Genomic DNA, 17,843 nt, shown 5'->3' with positions numbered 1-17,843 from the left:
ACTAACAAATATAGAATACTGAAATGTCATTTTGACATTTCATTTAGATTTCCATAGTAACGCACGTATATATTAATAATTAAGTTGCTAGGACCACCCCCTTAGCAACCAATAGTCTTTTCTTTTTTACGGATTTTTCTTAAATAACTTTCCATACAAAACAGAATTAACTGAAAATGAATTCAATTCAGCTTAAAGATGGCTAAAAGTATTAAAAGAATGCATTGGCATCGTGTTCTGATATATTCTAAAAGTTTCAAATATCTAGCTAGTCGGGAAGTTAGTTAAAAATCGATTGCAAGATTTCTACCGGACAAACAACCACCGGGAAAACAAGAATACGAGCTAATAAAAACGTTGTAAAAACTAACTAGCACCATCTGCAAATTGTATTCTTAGTTCAATGAAAATAAAAAAGTATGACTGACAAAGTTTAGTTTGCACTATTTATGTTGAATCTTAACAGCCTACCTCCCCCTTCGCCACTGATGCTTTGTGCTTTTGCTAAATAATTTGTCAAAATATGTCGGGATAAGTCTCTTTGTATTCATATTCCAAATTATTTGGTTTTAAGTGGTTATATTTTAAGTATTGCCGGTTAACTCATTTAGTGCTAACACTGCTACTGGCGCGTTTGGAACAGTTGGCCATTAGACGTAATTAACGTGTTAATTTAAATGTGGTAATTAATCTTATCACTGCCAGCCAATTTTTACTAGGTGGACACTTATAGGCCAGCTATTTTCGGAATAAAATAAATCCTTTAAAAAATATGAAAAAGCAACGGAATGATAAATATTTGTGAAAACTTAGCAACACAATGTGTTTATCAAGTTTATCGTGAATATTTCCACACTAAAATGATAAATATTGTTTAGAAAATATACACAGAATGTTTATTCAGAAGTTTACAAGAACCCGCGAATATATTCGTCCGTGGCCTGACGCGACATACATGCTTTGGCGAGTTAATTCGTCCGTGGCACGGATCAGGTTAAAAGGTTAGCAGTGATTGTGGTACGGCTTCTTAACATTATTCGATGATATGTTTACATTGTATACTCTCACCTGAGATGTTTACCATAGAGACCGTTATATCAAAAACAGCAGTTTTATTCTTCACTAGAAAATTAATGCCGTTGATTTTGAAGTCTTTTATTCCGGTGAGAATCACGTTTTTGAGGTTTATATCACCGCTGAAATATAAATAAAGAAATTGGGGTATGTTAGAATAATGAAGTTAAGATCTTAAATTAGGATGAATTTTAAAGTAGGTAACTAAAAATTGTGTCTGTCAACTAGAGGTGAGTTGGAAATACTGTCACCAGTTTGTGTACTCAAGTTTCGGATGCAACTACCCATACTAAGTTTTTTGGAATAAGTTTATTGGCAACACTGAAAATATTAATAGGGATGATGGATTACGGTTAAAAACGTCATGGCTTTCGGCACTATCAGCAAAATCCAATATTCGAGCCGGTATCCCTGGTCGTAACGATTGACAAATTACTCTGAGCAACGTTTGCTCTTAGCTAATCGGATTCCTTTTGACATTCTTAGAGCAACGTTTACATTCTACATTTTCATCATAAAACATATAATCTCTTGATTGTATCTTCCTCTTGCCTCTGCAACGAGCCCGAAACGACGAGTGAAGACGGTGGAAACCCAAAAATCTACCACGATAAAAAACAACCGTGAAAGCCTCAAACATTATACGGCTACACAAGTGTTGGAGGTCATCACTGTGTGAGTCATGGTGTGATGGATGAAGAGGTCGATGATTTTGATGGTTGCTCCGATGGATGGAGGAGCGAGTTTTATTTGCAGCAGTCAGTAAAAGAGTATGTTACAGTAGTTATTAGAGGTGAGTTGGAAATACTGTCACCAGTTTGTGCACTCAAGTTTCGGATGAAACTACCCATACTAAGTATTTGTGGGCCAAAAAACTTCTGATGATATGATCACGAGTTGCTGTTCTGTGCACCCGCCAGTTGGTAGACATTCAACACTATTGTAATTAAATGCGCGCGAACGAAATAGCACTTGAATATATGTTTATTTTAATTTATTAGTCTATTGCGTTCGATTGTATAAATTTTACTTGTTTTTTGAAGGAAGAAGGACACACGGTGGAAACGCAACAATCTGCTACGACGTGACTGTGTTGCCGCCTAAATAGTTACCTGAAAAATGTCTCGCCCATGTTCAAAGACATATCTTTAAGCTGCATCGGGTCGAGAGGAGGTAGACCAACTTCAGGAACACCCTCACTCATCTTTGGTCTTAACTGTTCAGCGATCTCCATTATTTTCTTGTCGAAGTGGTTTAGTTCCGATTCGATTGGTGGTATCTGCAATGTTTTGTCCCCAAAAGACCAGAAATGAATGTCTTTGAAGACACGTGGATCAGGGTGGTCTGAAATGAAATAATTTATTTATTTATTTAGAAAAAGAGTATTATGGCATTACAGCGATTGGCCAATGCGCTATAATACATAATAAATACAGATGATAAAAATGATTTAATCACAAATAACAACCAATATATTATCGTCGTCCCAAAAGCAAAAGGGCATACGTTTCTGTATTGATGTAATAAAAAGAATAAAAATAATAAATGGTGACATGTAAAGATGATTCATGCCTTTAAGATCCAGTGACTGCAATCATATAAGATAGGATAAGTATATACTTAGAATATCAGTCCTATGCGACATTTATTTTACCACGGGAAAAAAACTCGACTACAAATCGCAGTCCTCAGTTCCCAATGAATACGACAAAATATTCATCAGAATCACCTCCGCCTTGCGCTAATAAGAGTTTTCCAGGGTTTTTGCAAGGCGGTTTCATAGGCCCTGGCCGAATTCAAATTAGCAATACCTAATGCGGGTAGAAGAACAGTTTTCAATAAGGCATATTCTCTCAGCCGGCACAATTTTCATTTGACTAGCATCAAGTAGAGTAGTTTGCGTGCCAAAGTCCTTAAGCAACTCGATAGTAATTGCGAGGTATCCATAAAGGCATCTAGAAAAAAAGGGCATATGTGCAATTTTGACGGCTTTGAGTTATGAATGCAGTTTTCTTCGTAATTTTTTTCTCTACATTATGGGCAAAACGGCATTTGTGAAACAAAACCCATGAATTCACAATTGAGAAAAGAAAATAAAGGTTACTTGTGTATTTGTTAACTGATCTTCATTTAATGTATAGGAAAAAGCATATACACGATTTTAGGAACTATGTGCAATGTTTACAAAAATAGTATTGGAAAAAGGTAACAAGTGTAATTATTTAAAAGCGAGTAAGGGCCTTTGTAGAAAAAAATAATTTCGTTGCAGAAAAAGGGCACTTGTGAAATTTGTGAAAAAGTTAAAAACATGTTAGCAGCGGACAAATAGGCCCAAATAAATATTTTGGAAGATCACAATAAGCGTAAAGTGGATGCTAGCAAATCAAAAGATGAAGATAAAGCGATTCATAAATTTAATGCATATAGGAAAAAGGTAACATGTGACTTAAAACCTCTTAAAAATCAAAAATTGACAAATTCTAAAAAAAAAGAATTGCATTTCAATCTTGAGTAATTAGGTCACATGTGTTCCAAATTTCATTTCAAAATATTATTAAGTAATAACCTCTCCACGATTTTTTTTCACTCCAAAAACACTTAAAATGCGTTTTTCTCAAAACTCAATTTATGCACAAGTGCCCTTTTGCTTTTGGGGCGACGATATGTAATAAGAAAGTATGTGCTTATGTAGATATTAAAGTAAAATGATAAATACAATTATAAATTTAAATTCTCGTGTATTTAAGTTTTGTACTATTCCATTTGAGTTGTCTTTTGCGACCCGGGTTTTGCCTTTCGGCATCTTCAAGCACTATGTGTACTCACCAAAAGGCAAATAAACACTGATCACGAATACTATTAATTGTAACTTATATAAAAAATCAATACAGTAATGTAGGTAAAAACTCCATTACTTAACTATCAAGTCAAGGGTCACAATAAAAAAATTATTACAAACAAATTATGCATAGTTAAAGTGTTTGTAAAAATATTTATGCCGAATTCCACTGAAAAAAATGGTCCGTTTGATTTACACCACCACCGACTGTAGTGGGTGTAGTCGTTCTTTTCGCCGAATGTTTATCGTCGATTTTTGGTTTTTTTTATTGAGGTTCCAAAATATTAATTGAAAATGGACAAAAAAAAGTATTATTGCATTTAACTTATACACAAACCTACTCAACACAAGATAGCCTAATTTCTCGTTTATCGGTATTTTGTCTATTGCACTCGGTGCACTACACCATGGCCCCCACATCCTGAAACGGACCCTCAGGCTAGGATATTTGGCGGGCCCCCTACCTACCGCTAAGATTAAAGGCAGTGTGAAACACTACGTTAACGTTTTTCAAATTGTGTTTTAGTTCAAATTACTTAATTAGTGAATTATTGGTGATTTTTAATACATCTACTTTAATAATGGAGCTTTCGAGTATCGACACATAATAATCAGAAAATATATTGTACAATAATATAATTTAAAATGTTCATGGCTATGAAGTATAATAGCGCCGCAGGCAACTTTTTTTTTACTATTGAAGCTAATTTATGATATGTTTATCTCACTTATCTGGTCAACCCGATACGCCGGGCCCCCAGACTAGAGCCCTGTCAGCCCTCCCCAGCCATGACCTACACCACTCCGGAATTCGGGTGGACACCGAGAATTTTATGACAGTTCCATTAGGGATGGGTTTCTAAAAAAACCCGACATTAGTGTTTCGAAATTTTTGTGCTAGAAATTAAAATCTAAGAAATTTTTCTAAAAAGGGTGCTGGAGAATAATTACAAATCATTTTTTGCAGTGTTTTTACTTGTCTAAGCCCAGAGTATAGTTTATTGCCTTTCAATTTCAATGTTTAAAATCATTCTGATAATTTTCATATTTGGGGGGTGCCACGGCCCCTTGCCCCCCCTGGGTGCGCCACTGTCTAATGTAAATGATAAATTATAATTTTTGCTCGTAATAAAAGTACGTACGTAATTAGTACATACTTATGTAGTAAATAAATAGAATACATGTAAAAATTGTAATTGTAATGATGTAGGTAGTGAGGCACTATTATTTTATTAATTTATAGTTAAATATTATATCTTAGATCTGTCAGCTAAGAGCCTAAAATGCAGAAACATTTGTCTTAACTAAAATTTCCTCAGTACAAAACACTATGCAGAAACATCGTCCTTAGCTAAGATCATGTTGTCTATGGTTCACCACGTCTTAGGCCTACCGCGCATGAACGATTTCCTATCGTACGGTCAACAACCGAGGAGTTGTAACCATCGTATTGCAATGCAACCCCGCGCATGGACGATCGAGCGAACGGCCGAATTGAAAATCTGTGTTCAGACACAAAATTTTACACCGATTCGAACCGGCCGGGGTCCCATTGGCAATGCTTTTAAATGAGAGCCCGCACATGACAAGTCATGGCCGGCCGAGAGTGCACTCATACATGCACGCACAAGTGACGCGGTCGTATGTAGCGCACGCATACATCGAACCATCACATTTGACTTGACAGTTCATCGATGCGTACCTATTGGCTTTGCATGCGCGTACCAGTCCCATTTTTTCAGTTTCTTTCTTCATAAATTAATAATATAGGTATACACCCACATTTTAAAACAGTTTATAATCTATACAAAACCTCTATATATTATATAATATAAGCTCTACAAAATCCATTTTGACGTTTCTTATATTGCGTCTGCCATTTTTCGGTGCGGAAGCATATTTTCAGTGCGCGCGCATTGCCTCCGATCTATATCATGCCATGCGCGCTCAAACATACTGGCCGGTAATAATTTGGATCATGCGCGAGCAAACCAACGATTGTCCGAATGCTACCGGCCGGTTATGTAATCGTCCATGCGCGGTAAGCCTTAAAGCTTCGTTCGCTTTTTCTATTGAAAATAATACCATATTTAAAAATTCTCTTTCCTATAGTTTAGGTAAATTATTTTATAATTGTTAAACGATGACAAAAATATGACAACTGCATTTTATAAATGCAATAACTATAAATACATATTAATATTTAATTATAATACTCTAATGTTTCCGTTATAAGTCATTATACCTAATTCCAAAGGCACTGCAAGATATTTTTTTAGCATGGTAACACTAGCATCAAGTGCTGGCGTATAAAAGTAAAATAATATTCTGCAAGTACATGCCAAACGAATTAACACTATCAATATCCATATTGAGATACATTGTTAAATGAATTTAAGTGTATGGACTGTTTTATAGACATGCGAATTTATTTTGACAGAAGCTGTCAGTGGTAAATGGTAATACAGAAGGGGGCGTGTTCATAACAAAAGTAGTATATGGTTAAGGATTCCTTAACTCTATACTCAGGATTGTCTATAGTTAAGTCATGCTTTTTGGCGACTTATCCTTCGGATCGAAATCTTTGATTGTGCATGCCGCTCTAAGTCTCACAGACCATTTTCAATTTGCGAAAAAGTACATCGAAACAGGTAGACTTCAAAGCTCGAATTTTCACACTTGTGTGAATATTATTTAGGTATTAGATTTTGTCTCATATAATCTTGTAAACATATTTGTATAAACTAAGCGTGCGTTTTTCCTCCGAAGAGGGGAAAACGACGTAGAAATATTGACGTTTAAACCGAACCGAGACCGTTTAAAAAAAAATCGGTTAGGTACATCTTCAAACACGCGCGTTAACATCATTTTACTCCCTACTTCAATTATAGTTTGTCAATTTATGGCTACGGCCGTATGTTGTAGCTTAACCACGGGGGAATGCCAAAAGAAATGGCGTATTTCAAAAAAACACTACCTTATTCTTAGGTCAATAATTATTATAAAGCAATCATCATTCGTAGGATGTTTATCACACTTGAATGGTCAAAGATATAGCTTATAATTAGTATCTTTAGAATTATCTTCAAATGTGTTAATCTTGCCCATTTTTTGAATAATAAAATGCCTAATTCTTGTCAAATTTGGGATCACAGAGATTATCAATATAATTTTTATCGTAAATATTTCACCATAATAATGTCGACATAAATTATACTGATGGTTTTATAAATGCGTTTAAAAGTGAATAAATGTAAAAAATCTTAACACCACTGCACATTTATGTACTGAAATGACTATATTCTAAAACATTAGAGCGAGAGGTTTAAAAGAATACTATTTTATGTAATAAAAATACTTTATGCAGTCATCAAATATTTAAAATAAATATAAAGGATAACAAGGCTTCAAAATTATTTAAATAGATTATCTACAACGTTTAAGGTATGTCCAGGATCATGCTTTGAAAATAGAATAAAAGCTCCATTTTGACCCACGCTGAGCACGTCCGCCCTTAAGAGAAGGGAAATAGCGTCGATTCATCCGACGTCATTTTTCTTGGGAATCACCGCCGGGTGGCTGTATAAACCCCTATTTTTCCATACAAAATCAGTAGTTGACTTGTCCGTTCTGAGCTAAGTGCTCTACTCCACGTCCGCCTTCGCAAAGATTTGCAGGCAATCGTGTTTTGAAAAATCCCTCCCCAGATTTTCTTTGTACGCAGAACGTGTAAATACGTCATCGTCACATACGTCATCGATATATGACGTCACCGATATTGTTCATCTAGTTACTAGTAGATGAATACGTCACCTGAGAACATAGTTACCAAGTACCTAAAGGTACATCTAGAAAGGGGACAGCGGCTCCCAACCTTTCAAAATCGGTGCCTCATTAATTTAATAATCATGTAGCCGTACCAATAGGATAAATAAATATATAAATAATAATAAGTAGATATATAAAATAATATTGAGTGATCGAATAAGTTTTATATAAATAAATATCCTCGTATTATTTGCAAATAAAGAATGTTCGTGATAAGTTGCTAAATAAAATTAATTATAAAGATTGTTTTATTAAAGAAAGATTAAATAAATAATTAAATTATGATTGAAAAGAGCTTTTGACTTAATACCAATGACATTAATATGGACGAAGCATCTGGAAAAAAATGACACTCACTTTTTTGTCGGGTCTTCCGAATGGCACAATCTGTTCTAACGCCATTACAATAAAGGTGATATTGCTATAAATTCCCGATGCTTTTTGTCGGGTCTGCCGAATGGTTCGGTTTAAACGGGTTCACTCAAATCAATGACATTAATATGGACGAAGCATCTAGAAAATAAAATGACATTCACTTTGTGTCGGGTCTGCCGGATGGCGAAATTCATATTTTAATATCGGTATCCTACGCTCAAATGAACATTCTGCTTGCAAGCGGTCTGGCGACACCGCTGGGTCTGCCCATACAAAATTTCTGACTGTCAGGTTTCGACTCCACCGTTATTATTGTGTTACAAAATGCCAATGTGCCTAGTTAAAAATTGTAAAAAAAAACTACTAAACACTCCAAGAAAGATGAGATATCACTTTTCATGTGTTAGTATTATTTATTATTTATAAAATGCCATTTTAAGATATTGATGAATGTTTATTCAATGCAATTGAATGACAGGAACCATTGGACAGTCAGTCGCCTGTGATTCGCTGGGCTCACTTGTGTCTAATCTCCGAGAAGTCGTAAGTAACCGAGAATCAGTTTCTAACGCAATGAGTCATGACACTAATACGCCATTAGAATAAAGGTTATATTACTATAAACTCTCGAAGCTTGTATCGCATAATGGAAACGGATACGATGGTCACGTGACATCTACCTATAAATATGTGAATGACTTTCATGCACAATTTCTCGTGCGCGCCGGGTATGAAGTGAGTTGTCCATTTAATATGTCATTGACTCAAATGAACATTGGCACTAGAAACACTGTTCTAACACCATTACAATAAAGGTGATATTGCTATAAATTCCCGATGCGAGTTATCGCATAATGGAAATTGCGTGACGTCTACCTATACATTTGCGAATGTCGCCATGCACGAATTTACTTGCTAGCTACTGTATTGAGTGCGTTGTCCATTAATAATGTCATTGCTTAATACAGATCCCCGATCCACATAGCTAGTGTCACAATACGGCACGCGAGCACGGTGACATTGAATTTAAATCACCAGCTGATTTTGACATTTCGCGCAGTGGCCGTGAATCTATTTCAAATTAAAATAAATTATATACATATTGGATTCTGACGTCATCCTAATATCGGGTGACGTTTTTGAGTTATTATAACGCAGTGTCGCTATGGTGTGGTCATAGATGTCGTTAAGAACTCTTACTTGACCACCCTCTCCACCCCCGCGCTGAGCTAGCCTAAAGCAGGGGTCCTCAATCTGGTTTAGGGACAGAGCCGGTTGAGAATTTAACACCCTTGCATCTTTACCAGGACCGGGGTCTCATCAGCTTGATGAATACCGGTATTCAATAAGAAATACCGGTAGGTATTGATATATTCATTCGGTATTGTAATCCCTACTAATAATTAATAGACCATTAGTAATTTATAAACAAAAAATACTACACTCAAGAGCTGTAAAATTTTCCCTTCTGGGAACAATGGCAACACATTGGGAATTGATGAAGTTAACTAATGAGATATATCTGTGATATCAGCCATTAATATTATAAATTTATCCTATTTAACACGTCCACTAACATGATATAGTTAATAAAAAATAAATCAACCTTAATGGCGCCATCAAATAAGTTAATCGCACGATACACAGCATCGTGAAACATCACATCCGCCCTGCGACGGGGCATCATGAAGACTGTAGAATTATGAGTGATATTGGTGGGAATAGGAAAATTAATGTTTGCCAATATATCAGTGGCGAAGGGTGGAGGTAGGCTGTTAAGATCCGCCATAAACAGAGCACATTAAACTTTTCCAGACATACATATTTGTTTTCATTGAAATAAGACTCCAATTTACAGATAGTGTTGGTTAGTTTTCAAAATTCAATTAAACCCTGAGAAACCAAGCCATAATAGATAATAGTCAAAAAATACATGTCTATAAAATATCTAAAATTATGCAATTAAATCATACATAACTTTGAATATTTTATAAATAGAATAATATTTTTTATTTATTATAGTTTGGCTTAGGCAGGGCTAAATGAATTAAAAAAAATAACCAACAATATGTGTAATATGTATTTTTAATCCAACAAAAACATATGAATGAAAAAGTGTGCACAATTTTGTCGTATTGCCCAAATTAGACCAAAACTATTATGGTTTCGTTTCGGCAGGGTTTTATTGATTTTTAAAAACTAACAAACACCATCTGTAAATTGTAGTCTTAGTTCAATAAAAAACAAATACCTATGACTAAAAAAGTTTAGTGTGCACTATTTATAGCGAATCTTAACAGCCTACCTCCACCCTTCGCCACTACAATATATAGATACTGATTGTAAATGAACCCACGAAGAAGTACAAAGAAATGCTTTAAAAGAGCAATCCCTCTTCGGGTGGACAGGGATTGCATTGATAACATACCCAGAAGAAAACTAGTCGGAAAATTCATTTTCTTATCATTATCATAAGGAAAGAATCCATATGTCCTTAAGTAGGGAAATCTAAGAAATTTATTGTGGACTCGACCCAACTTAATTGTGTGGACGGACCTGTTAGGACTAGGGAATCCAATCCCGGGATTCCGAATCCCGGGATCCCGGGATCCCGAGCTATTTTCGATACCTATGAATCCCGGGATTGATAAACATAATCCCGGGATTTCGGGATTGATTTTTTTATCAATTTTTATGGAAAATATAACAGAAAAAATACTTTTAATACAAAATAACTACATTAGAAATAAACTGAGTTTGAATGAAGTTTGATGTGTAGGTTGCCGATTCATTTTATTTTTTCACATAGATTATTAAAAATGAGAAAGATTGGTAAAAAAACAATGCTTCGCACTTTTAACAAAGTAATTCCACCATGATATCAAACGTTTTACGGCAGTTTCATATTTGGCTGACTAATTAGATTTATGAAGCGGGAAGGCCATAAGTACGCCATGATTATTTGCTTTACTATTTTAAATCTCGCTGATCTATTCATTATGTCTTTACTATCAGAAATAGCAATCTCATATTAAATTCACATTATTATTTATATTACAATATTATTTACTCCATTAAACTTGTGTATTTCCAAGATTTAACGTATACAGTATTAACAATAAATGTCTTAAATAGTATAAATTATACTAGATTTATTTTTGACCGATTTTATCAATGTTATTTGTAAATATAAAAATTTTATATTAACAATGGAAAAAAATCCCAATCCCGGGACCAGTCCCGGGATCCCGGGATTGTCAAATTGTAATCCCGAAATCCCGGGATCAGAATTTTGGCTCGGGATTGGATTCCCTAGTTAGGACTCCAAATAATGCTGGCATATTCAAGAATACTCAACACAAATGCTACATATAATGAACATGAAGAAGCCAGCAAGAACAAAATAAACACAGTTCTATATCAATGCGTGCACAATAGAACGATAGTGGAGAACTTGCCGGTAAAAAAACGAACTACACCGCGCACTCATTTTGAGGTTAACCGATTTTCACGACCTGTTAAACAGTAATATAAAAATGACAACATCGCGTCTCGCTTACCTACTCTTGAAGAATGAGATTGGCGAGACAGTCAGCACTTTTATGTGTAAACAGTTATTATCGTGATAGTTTAAAATACATACTACCAGCGCTCGGAATGGACAGGAACGCACCGGAGCGCCGTTGTGGTTCGTGGAATTCCAAAATATACCGTTCCGGCTCGTGGATTCATTTAAAATTGCGTTGCGGTTCGTTAGATTGAGATAATTATATATGAATGTATCTTTTAAAGTTTTTCTCAAAATTAAAAATTAACCAAGTTATGTTATGCCGGGCGTGCAAGGGTTAAAAATAAAAATTATGACATCCCTAAATTTCTTTCAACCTTCGTATTTTGTGTCGATATGTCCATGCCTAAATGCATTGTCTAAATAACAAGAAACAACCAGCTGCAAGCGTAAATTACTTTATTACCCAAAAAATGTGCCTTGCTGACACTATTTGAAAATTCTTAAAAAATAAAGTATACATTGTTTAATAATTTCTAAAGGATGAAACACTTCAAATCTCAATACAATCTTGCCTTTGACTTACGCATTGTTAATTTACTTACCTACTAATTTATTATATTATTTTATTCGGAGTGACAAAAATTATTACTTCGCCATTTATTTTCGGGTGAATGAATTGTGTTTTCGATGGTTAAATTAATTCAAAAAAGTTTGATAATTTGACTCGTGCAATCCGCTATAATATTCCTATTAGTTTTCTTTTAAAATATTTTGTATTATTTAAGATATAAATACGTTTCTAAACAAAATTGTTAATATTATTAGTTTGGTGTTTTTTTGCTACATTCTAGTAAGTTTTGTGTTTTAATTTTAACTGTGTGTTTAACTTGATTTTTTAATAAAAAATTGTTCTCCTAAAAGTTGGTCAAAAATGTCATCAGGCGAAACGTGTTAACCGAAACTATTGAAAAATATTTTGTCGCAGGTAACGTAACGCTGGCCACATACCTACACAATTTGATCATTTAAAAAATAATATTGAGTGGTTATTTATAAAAATAATGAAGGTATAATAAAGTGGTAGGTAATTCGTGTAAATCTGCTAAAACCACATTACATTACATTAGGAATTCACTCCAATAACCATTGAAGTGGCAACAGATGGTATTCATCTCAACAATTGACTTTTGTTAAAAAAAGCTTATGACGTGTCGCAAAACCCTATTTTTACGATGTTTACATTTGTTTTGTAATTTACATTATTGTTGAATTGCGACTATAGTGCAATAAATCTTGTAATAAAACTACTTTCATTCATTTATTTGCCATAGGTCATGATGAGTAGGTATACTTTTTTGTAAGTGAATTTTGTTGCTTCTGGTAAGTTTTGTGTTTTAATTTTAACTTTGTGTTGAACATATTTTTTAATAACAATTTGTTCTCTTAAAAGTTAGTTAAAATTCTCAGCAGGCGATACGAATACCTTTATATCGTCGGTGTATTGTAAAAAGGGCGAATTAACCAAAATACTATTTTACAGGAGGAGAATTTTTAACCTTTGACATTTATTTATTAATTACCTGTGGATGAATACTGTCCTTATAATAGGCTATATAATATAATATTTTAAAAAGTCTATTATGTTAAATTCGCTTTTTATTCGTAACACTAAGTGGATAATCACCCTTACAATTATCGTTTTTAATAAGTACTTTCCTGTGGGATACAAATTCGCCATTTTTACATAATTATATTATTACATATATACCTATATACTATTGTCGCTGATATCCAAACTGATTTAAGATAATTCTGGCCACACGCACAATTTGATAATTTTGTGGATATTTATAAAAATTAATGAAGGCTTAATTACGTAATAGGTACTTTGTGGAAATCTGCTAAAACATTAGGAATTCTTTCCGGTGGACAATACAGTGGCAACATCTGTTCTGTAATTCAATAATTATTATCATCTCAACAACTTGACTCCTGTTGAAAAAATATTTATGATAAGGCGTAAACCCCAATTTTTACAATGAATAATGAATGATTTTTTCTACAAAAATGTGTTTGGGCCATTGATGGTTTGGGCAGAAAATATTGAATAGCCTTCTGCAGAGTTTATTTATTTGGGACGTTCCTATTGTATTACAATTATTATTACATGCATTGTAGCTTGTGACTTTAAAAATAATAGAAATAATACATAGGTAGTGTGGATAGAACTTTTACTTAATTTTTGTTTGTAAATTTGTTTAAAAAAAATATAGGAATATCCTTCAATAAAAATGTACGACTATCATAATATCTGTATTGTATGTAGGTACCTATTATCATTTCCATGGCAATAATAATGTGAGTAGGGAAGGACAAACAACATAGATTGAATCGTTTAGAATAAGTAGGTACGTGTGGTGTGGTGCGTACGTATGGTGGCCGCGCGGCATAAGCGTTGGACTATCATGCTGTGGGTCCCAGGTTCGAATCCTGGGTCTGGCAAGTACACATATTGTTTTTCAATACGTGTGTGAGTCAGGGTATGGACCTAATAGGTTGAGCAAGTCGCGACCCGAGAACTACAGGGTTCTAAGTGAACAACTGCAGCAAAAAAGTTATGGGCTGTTGAAGTTTTGAACGCTTGTATTTTGTTAATTGTGAATGTTTTCAACTATTTTTTTTTAATGAATATATCAATAATGGTACTGCTATGTTGTAGCTATCAATAAAACTACGTTAAAACTAGTTTTTAATGGTTATTTTTATATATCATAAATTCAGTTAGAACTTTGTCCACCTGAAACTCAAACAAATCGCCTTTACTACAAGGTTCTAACTGAAATTTGTATGGAAATCCTGGTGATTCAGGATACATAGTTTCACTTTTCATGTTAAAATAAATAAAATTCTTGAAAGTTATCTAGTATAATATTTTTTTCCGGAGAAAATCTATCGAAATTGTTGGGAAAATGGGAAATTCGGAAAAAACTTAAATATTTTTTTGTAATTTTGGTTTAATACCATTTTAAAATGAAAATTATGTTGAAAATATAATTTAATACAAATACAAAACTATTGTTGATGCAACAAGCTCAATGTTTATTGTTTAATTTCAACTGGCTTGTTGTGTTGCATCTACGTCAGATACATTTATTGTAATTGTGTATAAATACAAGATCGTTGTTACTAATGGCTGAGGGAATGTTGTGTAAAAATTCTTCTATTAAATTATTCGCCTCAGTTTTAGAATAAACTTCTAGCCAGCAATAGGCATATCTTTCAGATCCATCATAACATCATAATGATATTGTATAATTATTATACTAAATCTCTATAGTGTGGGAATTCTCAGGAATAGGGATTTTAGAATACAACATAACCATTTCTTCACCTCATCTACTGAGATTTGAAACATCTCAAACATTTATATCACTTCCAGGAAGACTTTTAAACCTAAAACATTAAATAAATGAATGAAATAGCCTTCAAATACTCTCAATATTTAGACATTATTATTAACAAAAAGGTTAAAGTAAAGTGTACAATGTTCGTTCGACATTCACATTATTAAAATAATCAATTATGTAGGTATTGAAATTAACGGTTTGTGAATATGTAACTGTAACGTCGTTTGTAACAAACTTTAAAAAAATAACGATAATATAATTAAACCCTACTTACCTTTCACAATATTATTATTCATCTATTAGTGAGTTCACAATTTAAACATTTTTTGAGGTTATGTATCTCGAAGCTATAGTAGTTTATGTAAATACTCGTGGTTTATTGTTAAATACACTGCATAAAGTCTTAATAATAAATTTAAAATACAACACAATAAGATTTTATTCATCATATTGCGATTTAAACCATTTTAACAACTTTTAATGTATTCACAAACACAAAATGTCAAAGCACATAGAACTTTGTAGAACGACGGATCTTTTTAGATTATGATAGAACTCTGTAGTACCACAGATATTTTGTAAAATGCACATAGAACTCGGTAGTATTGGGGTTTAATGAAAAAATATAATCAATTTTGACCTCATATTGATATAGTATGTAAATAATGTGACTTGGAAGACTGCCTCATTATTACTTTAGTTTGGCCAAAAATCGACACTTAGAACCTTGTAGTTCTCGGGTCGCGAAGTGGCTGACATCCATTTCTCGTAAAAAAAAATCTGTTAATACAAACCTCTACTCTGTGGAGGCCCATATGATCCTATTAGGATCGGACATGGTCAAAAAAAAAAAAAAAAATTAGGTACCTATGTGTCCAGTGCGGACATTTAATTATCTTAGGTGCTGTTAGTCATAGATTATTAAATAAATACGGTGGTAGATGTATATTACAATAATGGTAACCAAAGCATCACCATTGTAACATAACATGCATACAATACAATATTAGTCCTTATAATGTTGAATATAGTAGGTACTAATTAATGACAATTTTATATTATTCTATAAGAATCGCGCTTAGCAACCTGAGTTTCACCTTCCGTCATGTTTTATCTTATATAAATGAAAATGACATACCATTGGTAATTTAATTACAAATAATGCTATGTTTATGTTGTTTGGATGACTTGAAACTTTTATTAGATGTAGGTACGGCCTTATGCCCCTTATAGTGGAGAAGGTTCAAAATAAATCTTTGAGAATCCTTTAAAGCTGTGTGGATAGTGGATACTATCCATGGTTTTATCCGATTGATTTCTCAAGACGTATGCTTACATACTGTATTCTGAAAGTTAAAAAGAGAACTAGGTATTTAGGCTACGTACTTTTTCCAACTTATATCTACCCAGTACAAATGAGAACTCTGCCATTATTGGTACTTAGTATTGATTTTATTATATATTATTTTATAACTTTCTTGATAATCTAAGTTGTTTGTTCTGCCAAGGTGCAATAATTGCTAATGATAATTGGGCAGGAAATAACTATGTTCAACCAAATCGCTTCGGATAATCGTATATTCCACCTGCGTGAGAACGAGTTTATGTGAACGTTATTTTATAAATTCTTGGTATAGGTAGGCACTTACTGTTTTTTCTAATACTATTTCTTTATTTTTTAAACACTATTTTAATACTATTTCTTGATGTTTGATATTCTGTGCTCGTATTTAAATGGAATTTGTAAAATTTTCTATACATATATCTAAGTACGTAAATATTTTTTAATTTGAATCTATAAGGTACTTGTGGATATGTTGTTTGTTATGACTAATTAATTACAAACTTATCTATCCCAAATGAGACAGTAATATAAGTTATAATCAGTGACGAGTGGTGGTAGAGGTATCATGCACTGGTTATAGTGGTAGATAAAGTAAGAATAAAGAATAATACAATTTTTGACGGTATACTTTGTTAAAACAAGATTATTTCGCCTGCGGCGCTGACAATCCTTACCAACCTGCCCAATATAGATCCACGTAAGAAGTTTAAAGTTTATTGTTGCATTTTTATATCAAAAGTACATACGTACGTAAAGAAAGGATTAGCATAAGTACTTAGTTTTGGAAAATTATACAGCGTTCCTGTTCGTGAAATTTTCCATTTCGAGCACTGCATACTACATAATGTCGAAGATTTTCTATAAACACGTATCTCAATTTTTGTCAGTTTTGAGTTGTTTGATGTAATGAATTCAGAATTTGAATACATACATATTTCACTAACACGTATCTCAAAACATACTTAGAACATAATAGACTTAAGCAATTACATAAAACTCGTATCACAATAAGAGACTTTTATAAATTATATAAACTCAGTGACGTCCCGTGGGGGTAGTCGCTTGGGAGCGGCAGTTACTCGAAGGGCGGCAAATCGAGAAAAATCATTTGGAATATTTAGAAATAGCTACTTAAACTTAGTAATAACGAAAATAGCTTTCGATTAAAAATCTGAACTCACTGGTTTTGTCGGGTTCGCGATATCTAGTTTACTTCCGTTGCCCTTCGAAGTCCTTGGTGACCAGAAACGACTCGTGCAGATTTGCGAATAATTAGTCTGATATTTTGTTAGTATTGTATCAACACAACACATTTATTAGATATTGGACTCATGAAAGGATGATAAAAATAATGTATAAAAAAATGAGGCGGCATTTTGGCGCTGCCTAGGGGCGGCATTTTATCTGGGGACGTCACTGTATAAACTCATATCTTGAGTTACGTATTTGCAAGTACCTATACAG

This window comes from Rhyacophila brunnea, unplaced genomic scaffold, assembly GCF_057557595.1.
Source record: "Rhyacophila brunnea isolate RB1 unplaced genomic scaffold, BYU_Rbru_1.0 scaffold_24, whole genome shotgun sequence".
NCBI classification, from domain to species: domain Eukaryota; kingdom Metazoa; phylum Arthropoda; class Insecta; order Trichoptera; family Rhyacophilidae; genus Rhyacophila; species Rhyacophila brunnea.
Note: the sequence above shows the minus strand (reverse complement) of the source record.